Source organism: Rhipicephalus microplus, chromosome 2 (genome assembly GCF_043290135.1).
Source record: "Rhipicephalus microplus isolate Deutch F79 chromosome 2, USDA_Rmic, whole genome shotgun sequence".
NCBI lineage: Eukaryota > Metazoa > Arthropoda > Arachnida > Ixodida > Ixodidae > Rhipicephalus > Rhipicephalus microplus.
In genome coordinates, this window is record NC_134701.1 from 111,746,543 (window position 1) to 111,756,006 (window position 9,464).

The following is a 9,464-nucleotide window of genomic DNA, read 5'->3' on the forward strand; positions in this document are numbered from 1 at the left end:
TTACATCAAAGCTTCTGAGCAAGCTTGATCTGTATTCATCGAGCAGGAAGAAACGAAGACAGCGGTGCGTCGTGAAATAACTTATTTACCGCACATGCAAACAGCGAGAACTTCTGTGTTAGTGATATCATCAGCGAAAGTGGAACTCTAATCGCTATAGCTGCCTCGAAACTGACACCGGTGACCTGCTAGTCGTCAGCAACACCAGCTGCTTAGAAGAAAAATTGCAATTGGAAGCTGTACGTAAAACCATTACCCCTTTTCCTAAATTGCATTGCATACATGGTCGGTGTTTTGGCTGCCGAATATTGATGATACGATAAGGCTGAAGATCGCATACTATAACACTGCTTCCGTCGGCGGGTCTTTCGATGTGACCACTGACGCTGAAGGACTAGCTCCACATGTGTTCCGTTTTCCACCTGTCATACGGAGCTCCAGGCAACTCATCAATCCTGTCTTCGGTTTCCCTTCACTCACCAAGTCACTGAGAACATATTGAGCCCACCTCGACACCTGTGACTGCGACATCGGTCATTTTTTCGCCCGTTTCAATCTTCGAACTAGTGGCAGCCAGAGACGCACATTGCGTTCCTTAGCGGCGGCGCATCTCCCGCCGGTGAGGCGTCGGTGTTCGACGGTAACTGAACAGCAAACAGTAGCATGTCTGCCTCAATGACCATCGATCCCATAGACTTTTGTTGAAGTTCCCGCCTATTACGCAAGTCTGTGTAATTATTTAGCCTCCGTGTTGTCGTACACGCCGAAAGCGCATACAGTTTCACCATGAAGAATTCCATTGGCCCGCCAGGAAAAGTTATGGAGAACGCTGTGAAGAGAGAGAGAGAGAAGGATAGGAAAGGTAGGGAGGTTAACTAGACTGTGCGTCCAGTTTGCTACCCTACACATGGGGAGGGGTAGAGGGGAGTAAAAAGAGAGAGAATGATAGACACATGCCACATCACACACACAATGCCGAGTTTCACAGGCGGTCCCTCAATGAAGTTGCTGACAAGTATCTCAGGAGGGCTCGTGTGGCTTTCTGTGCTGATGTTTTGCGCGCCCAGGCTCCTAAGATCTTTGCTTTATTAAATGGCCGGTCATCGAGTCTATTCAAGGCGCACTGGAGAGTCCGACGATCTTCATCGAATTGGGCACAGTGGCACAAGAGATGTTCAATAGTCTCTATACAGTTGCAGCTTTCACATATGGATGAATACGCCATGCCAATGCGATGGCTGAATGACTACGTAAACGCTACCCCTGTCCACAGCCGGCACAACATTGTAGCCTCACGTCGAGTAATCTTGGATGGCAGTTGTTTTTGGAGCAATGACTTAAGACTCTTAGGGTGATGATTGGTGTTAAGTGGAGAATTCCAGTGCGCAAGCGTGGCATTATGTGCGATGTGATGAAGTTTTCTAGTTGCGTCTACTCTTGACAAGGGTATTGACAGTGTGGCAGCTCCATCGTGGGCACATCGGGCAGCGTCGTCGGCGAGGTGGTTACCACTGATGCCACAGTGGCCCGGCAACTATTGTAAAACAATGTCGTGTCCTTGATCAGCAGCGCGATGACAAATTTCATTATTACGATACACCATCTGGTGGCAGTTTCCACGTCGTAGACTTCGCACGCATTGAAGGGCTGCCTTGGAGTCGCAGAAAATGGCCCATCTACTGGGGGATTCTTGCGTAACAAACTCCACAGCGGCTCGAAGAGCGGCGAGCTCGGATCCCGTAGATGTCATGACGTGTGATGTCTTGAACTTGACGGTGATTGATCGAGATGGTATGACAAACGCACCTGTCGAACTTTCCGAGACCGAACCGTCCGTGTAAACATGAATTCGGTTAGCATACGACAGATGCAAAAGGTCCAGTGAGATTTGATTGAGGGCTGCAGATGACAGGCTTGCCTTTTTAGATATCCCCGGCACTTCAAGGCGCACAGTCGGTCTTTTCATGCACCACTTTGGAGATAGTGGTATGGTTGCGGGCGAGAATCTCCACGAGATGGAATTCTGGTTAGCCGCAACAACTTTGGAAAACGCTGCCTTTGGTCTTTCTAGTGGCAAGCTAGCAAGGTGGTGGTTAGGCACTCTGGATATGTGACGGATATGTGTCCGGAGTGTGTCGACAGCTATATATGTCCATTCAGCACATTATCTCCATCAAGGCCGCCTGCAGGTTGGCGTTGCTAAAGATTTCTGCGTGAGGATTGCGGGCAATGTGGTTACCATGAGTGACGAAGTTCTCGGGGATGCTCCCATAGCACGAATTTCTGAACTGAATATGCTTTTCTCACTCGAGGGACTGGATACAGCTCTAGCCACCTGCAGACGTTCATCTTCACCTGGGCCGGACGGTTTTACATACGCTGCTTTATGCCATCTTGGAAGACGCGGCCGAGACCAGCTACTAAAATGCTACAACCAGTCATGGAACGATGGCGTCGTTCCAGAAAGGTGGAAATCCAGCCGCTTGGTACCAATCCTCAAACCTGGAAAGTCGCCACTTGATCTGGCATCATATCGACCCATTGCGCTATCCAGCTGCGCGGGGAAAATAATGGAAAGAATGGTTCTGACACGCCTCGAGTGGTACCTTGAACGCTATAATATATACCCAGAGGCCATGGCTGGTTTTCGAAGAGGCCGCTCTTCTATTGAGAATGTCATCGACCTCGTAACCTCTGTGCAACAACAGAAATACCTCAAGTGCATCTCGGTTGCAACGTTCCTCGATGTGAAAGGTGCATACGACAACGTAACGCACGATGCCATCTTAGATGCCTTGGCGAACATCGGAATCGGTGGAGAAATGTTTCGATGGATTCAGAGCTACCTACAGAGGAGATCCTTCTTCGTGCTCACTGCGGAAGGCCGCACCGTTGATCATAACGCTGTGAACATTGCTGCAGCAGCTATGGACACGACTCCACCTGCACCCACCAATGATGACACAACATCGCCTTCCAACGACGATGGCCCTGCTTGGATGCTGGTGCAGTAGAAACGACGTACACAAGCTGATCTGTCTCTCTCAGCCAAAGCAAGGAACTCAGACTTGTGAACTTCATGGTGACACGACTCAACGTAAGCCAACGAGATCGCGGCCACCACCCTTGCCTCTCCATGACTACAAAGGCATCCTACGCCCACTGGGAGGCCTACGCCTTGACAAATGGGCTCGCCCCACACTGACGCGGGGTATTGGGGTTGCCGAAAGCTTACCTCCTGCCAAAATTGACCTGTACCAACCTGTACCGCTAATCAACCTGTGCCGGTTGATTTAGGAGAGTTGATGATGATGCATACTTCTTCCGGCGTCGTTGGAAATAAGTAGAAAGAAGGAGGACAGCACAGAAAAGTGAGTTGCATCGAATTATGCTGATCACTCATTGTAAAGCTGAAATGGTTGCTGAAAGCAACCATTTCAACCATTTGTGGTGTTTTGGGACGATAACGAAAACTTGGGAAATGGAACGTGGCAATATTATCAGGGTCAGTAATGATAGCGCAATAGTGGTTCACACATGATATGCGGTTTCTGGTTGTACTGATGTTAAAGAATTATTTAATTGCCTTCCAGTTCCATCTGGTGTCGCTTTCGTTTTTTTTATTGTATTTTCGTAGTACATGCGCCTGTCATTTTTTAAAGTGGCCATCAGAATATTTGAGTACGTGTTAAAACGCGACCGTAAAGCATTATTTAAGGGCTGGGCTTTAAGCTTCGTACGAAGATCATCTCTCCTTTTAATAGATCACAATAAAGAATCACTCATCTATATCTTTCTTGGCGAGCTAAACTATCGAGTGATGGTTGTGTTACTTGTGTATAAGTTAAAACATTCTAAAAAAACATTCAAAAGCATTGCCGCTGCATTGTTGTTAGAGCACGTTAGTCCAGTCAATCACGCGAATTGTACGTATCAATTTTTGTAGCCAAATAATGTTATTACATGTTTTTCTGGCTGTCAAATTAACGAATGACCTATGCCAAAAAAAATGTAGGGTAATGGTCTGCTGCGGCATATTCCACTATTCCAGCTGTGCTAAGATCTGCATATTGCACACAATTCATAGACAGCACTCACAAATATAAGCGCAATTCACTAAATAGTGGGTTCATCATTCCTTATTCTGTTATAACACTAAATATGCTAGATTATTGCAAATGGCGAGAGGCATTGAACAATCGTTCTGAAAAACCTTGTGTAATGCTGCTATGTGATAGAGTCAAACATTTTTTTACCTGCTGCTATAGCGCGAAGTTTATTTTCAAGCGTCCTGAATGCAAGAACTGAGTTGGTCTTTCAGAATGTAAAACAACGTAAAGATGAAGTGGCGCCGCCTGCCGGAAGTTTTTTTCTGTTTTTTTAGTAGAACTGGCACACGTTTAAAAGACGCGTAAACACCACAGCGAGACGAAGTACAGCCCGAAGCATTTTCGAAGCTAGTCTACTTTCCGACCGCTCTTCTTTAAGACTATCTCCCGCTTCCTTGGCGTCGACATTCAGCGATTCTAACGACTCGAACTCTCACCTCCAAAGAGTTGTCGTTAGTCAACGACTTTCCGCTTCACATAGAAAGCGTGCATTTTGCTGAGTCTTGGAAGACCGATCAGATGATGAACTTTCTCTGCAAACTTCTCAAGCGTTATAAAATGACTCTTGTTTGCGCACTCGCTTAGAAAAGTTTCGCACTCTACTCACTCTCTTCGCGGATCAGAACGGCACGCGTTGGTGCAACGCCCGCATTTTTCTTCTCTCCATCGAATAAACTCTTCCCCGCCGTAATTGGAGTGCAGTCAAGCGACGTCTTCGCTTTTGAGCCACATGGTAATGCACCAGGCAGACTTTTTATGAAAGGATTCCGCAACAGCCTTCTCGCAATGTTTTCTTGTTTGCTGCAAATGCCCGTGCAAATATACCACTCTGTACTCTCATGAAGGAACTTCCAGACGTACCCGCTTTTGAAATATGATTATCTCACTGCGGCGCCTTGCTGATGAAGATGGGAGGTAAATAATGCGTAGTTAGGCATGCTTTCAATCAATAACGTTTTGTATGAATGTCTCAAATTGGAGGTGTTTCAGAGGCAGGGTATTTATTGATCAGTTCAAACAATGTCAGAAGAGTGTTCATCTTCCTTTAGGAATTCCATAGTGTAGCTATTACTTTCTATCAGTCTTGCTATTAGGTAGTAATTATTTCGTACTGATAGTTCTAGCATAATAATCTTTAAAGCACCAGCTTGAGAATGAAAGCTAAGAAAAGAGCACAGGGTTGTGAACAATGGCGCGTACAAGAGTGTTTTGTACAAACATTGTTACGGATGTGATGGGCTTACTTACACTGAAATTGCCAGCGCTCAACCGTCACTGCCGTATCACCTTCACTCGATAGCGTCCTACCTCTTCTTCTTTCTCGCTCTTTCAGTCTGCGTTACATTTTCCTCCGGCTAAGACGAAGCTCACCGAGCGAGTAGAAGCGATCGGTTGTCGTATGGCTTCAATCGGGGAATGTACACAATTTGCGTTTTACGCGAACGCCAGTTCTGAGCTGTCACTTTCGCTACAACGTAAGTGACGTCACTCAAGCACTGAGTAATGCCGAATGGTCCTGAGTACTTGGAAAGAAGCTTCTGGCAAAGCCCCTTCTTTCGAATGGTTGTCCGCAGCCAGACGAAATCACCCGTAGCGAAAGACACAGGCGGCTGTTTTGCGTCGTAACAGACTTTCGCGCGAGCGTGGGCGGAGAGAATCCCTCCGTCACGAAGAGAGGAAGACGCCGTACTGTCTGGTTAAAGAGGAGGAGGAGGAAGGGAAGAAACGAAAGGCACGGAGGTCAACCAGACGCACGTCTGGTTTGTTATCCTGCACTAGGGCAAGGGGTGAGGGGAATAAAAACATGAAAGAGTGAAGTGAAGGGCAACGTGTGGGTATTTGTGACATTGACCACTGCATGCCTATAAGCGGTCGCGTAGTCCCGTCGTCTTTAGAACTCCTATTAATGCCCCAGTCGAGACGCATAGAGCCATGAACCGAGGATCTTCTCTTCGGTAAAAGGTCTACTATCTGGTGTCTCTAACGTTTCGCATAGCAAGGTGTTCTCGCTCTCAAAACGATCACATGAACACAAAAGATGTTCTATTGTTTCGGCAGTGTCGCACGATTCACATCGGTAGTTATCCAGCAGTCTTATGCGAAAAGAGCACGCCTTCGTGCAACCTTCTCCTAACCACAGGCGGCACAGTAAATTTGCATCCCCGCGGGAGAGGTCCAATGGAACTTGAAGCTCTCTCAATGGGTAAAATTTATGTAAGCGGCCGTCTCCTAACGTTGTGCTGATTTTGAAGTGACCTATCAACCTTCCTCCTTCGTGCTTCGCATATCATCAATTCCCACTGTGCGTAGGATCTGCCAATTTTTTAATGCCGGTTCGACTCAGCGGCTCGAATCAATAGCGCACTATAGTTTAAGCGACTAAATAGAACAAACCAGCAAGGCGATGTCATAGTTTGCTGGAAACGCATAGACGTTCCTTCTGGCGCGATTATGCAGCCTTACCGATTCGTGAATTACACGCGCCGAACCATCGACAATGGGAGCAATTCAGTTGAGAGCTACCAACAACGCAGTGCTAAGTGCAGTATGAGTTATGCGAGTGTGAACATACAACAATGACAGCTACGTCTTACAAACGCGAGGAAAGAAAACACAATATTGTTTCAACGTACAATCATAATTGCACATTATCTATGTCAGCATACAGATAGCTATCATTACTGCAGTCATTTCATGAACATGCCATGTTCCGTACTCATTCAGGTAGCCGAAACAAATGATTTCCAGCAAATCAAGGAAAAAAATCAAAGCGGAAGGTGAGGCATGGCTAGAACTTACATTATTCTTTTACCTACGCTTATTAACCCTTGTTTTAGGGGCGAAGCTTCTTATAGCGACACCCGTTCGTCCCTCGTAGCCGTTGTAGTAGTCTGTAACAAGTATAACATTTTGACCTGCAAGGTGGTGCCGGTGAAAGATTTCTTCTGTGCGTTGTTGAACGATAAAAGATAGTGCTCAATGTACATGCCAATGGCTGCTAAGGGGGAATGAGACACAGGAGAATTTGGCTTTTAGTTAACGCGCACGATGAGAATTTTTTATTGTTCAACAACGCACAGAAGAAAAGAAACGGTTGCTACGTTACATTCGCTGGGTGTAACCTCCTTAGTTTCAGAAAGGTTTAGCGAGCGTTCAGCCACAGTGCCAAGAATACAGTGAACTAGTATATACCATGAACTCGAGGTGGTTAAAGGTGGGAAGTAGACACGAAGCGCAAGCCGTAAAAAGTGTGCGTGTGCCATCTCTTGTTTAGTCCTTGGAATGTCCACAACGGACACACAGACAGATGCATGGACGGACGCACGGATGGCTGCACGGACGGATGGACGCATGGACGGACGCAGAAGCAGATGCATGGATGAAAGCAGAGACTGACGCACAGATGAACGTGCGGACGCACGAACAGATGCACGCACGGGCGGACGAATGGACGCATGGACGGTCACACAGACGGACGCATAAATGGACGGAAGCAAGAACGAATAAACGGACAAATGCTTCGCCCCACTATCCATCATTTACTCCGTGGATATGCAGCATTTTTTAAAATTCTGATACGACTTGCTTGGCAAACGATAGTTTCAGATGTAGATGACGTGCATTGGTTTTTCCTGCACTCCGTGGCATAGACAATTCTTTGGATTACACCGACGCTACTGTTTCGTGGCTTCTACCATCGCGGAAAAGCAACGTCAAGCATCGAGCGTCTTGTTATGGTGCGCCAAGCTGGCGGCATGGCACCGAAGTTCCAGGCACCGACTCTAGAACGCGTGCAACACGTGCTCCCGCTGCGGTGAAATACTCAATCGCCTGCGCCCTCCGCCCCGCACACCTCCGATTTCTGACATCACTCTTTGGGTGACTGGCGGCTCCGATGGAGAGATTCAAGACACCCTGCAAGCTGCGGCAAATACGGTTGTGGCACTTACAGGGTCTATGAATCTTTCATGTTCCCCACAGAAATCTCAGCTACTTCTCCTACCATCTCACAGAGGGGGCGAAAAACACATATCCAATATACAGGTAATTCTAGATGACGTACCAGTTACTCGAGTGGATAGGATCCGCGTGCTCGGTTTACACATTCAAAGCAATCGGCTCAACACATACACACTAAAGACACTTCACACCACCGTTGATCATACCTTGCGACTTTTGGGTCGGGTCAGTAATAAACATGGCGGACTAAAGGAGGCCGAACTCCTCCGCTTGGTCCAAGCCTTCGTTATCAGTAAAATAACTTTTACAACGCCTTACCTACACTTTCTTAAATCAGAATCCGACCAGATAGACATCCTTTTACGCAAAGCGTATAAGTTCGCTTTAGGGGTGCCTATACGGACCTCCACTGAAAGGCTTATGCGTACTGGCACCTTCAACACCCTTGCTGAACTAGGAGAAGCCCATATTGCATCTCAGTATAACAGACTTTCTAACACCGTGACAGGCCGACACATTCTACAAACCCTTTCTGTCACTCCGGCATCCATCACTAAGGTCAAGTACACCATTCCACACCACATACACGAGAACCTATACATTCCACCACTTCCAAAAAACATGCACCCTGAGCACCAGAAACAGCGCAGGATGCAGCGCGCGAGGGCCCTCAAAAAACAATTCTCCTCCTCCAATGATGTGCTCTATGTTGACGCCGCCGATTACGGAAACAGGCATCATTATGCAATATCGGTAATCAACTCTCACGGCCAGGTCGCTGCGGCCGCCTCCGTTCTTGCTTCTTCTTCGGAGGAAGCGGAAGAGGCGGCCATAGCCCTGGCCCTGACAATACCTAGTTCATCCGTTATAATCAGTGACTCCAAAACAGCTATATATAATTTCGGAGCGGGCAGGGTTTCTAAGCCAGCCCTTTCCCTACTTTTGCATCATCCCCTTGATCGACTTGTAGCACTAATCTGGACTCCCGCGCATGCGGGCCTTGCCGGAAACGAGGCGGCTCATGCGAGTGCCCGAGGATTCACAGTCCGGGCACACGCATCCGATGTGTCGCAATTCGCTACGAATGAGGCGCCATTTACAGCGCGGGATCGCCTTATTTCATTCCACGATATTTGCACACACTACCGTTTAGAGCGATTAACCTTCCCGCCACTCACGCGCAAATCTTCACGCAGGTGCGAAATTCTGTGGCGACAGCTGCAGACTCGCACCTTTCTTTCGCCTTACCTCCTACACCGCATTCATCCATCCTGTTATCCTTCCCCCTCATGTAAATTTTGTGCCTCCTCCACAGCAGACTTGAACCACATCATGTGGCGCTGCCCTAAGCACCCTCTTCCCCCATTCCTGAAACGCCTAATTTCTAGTGAGGAG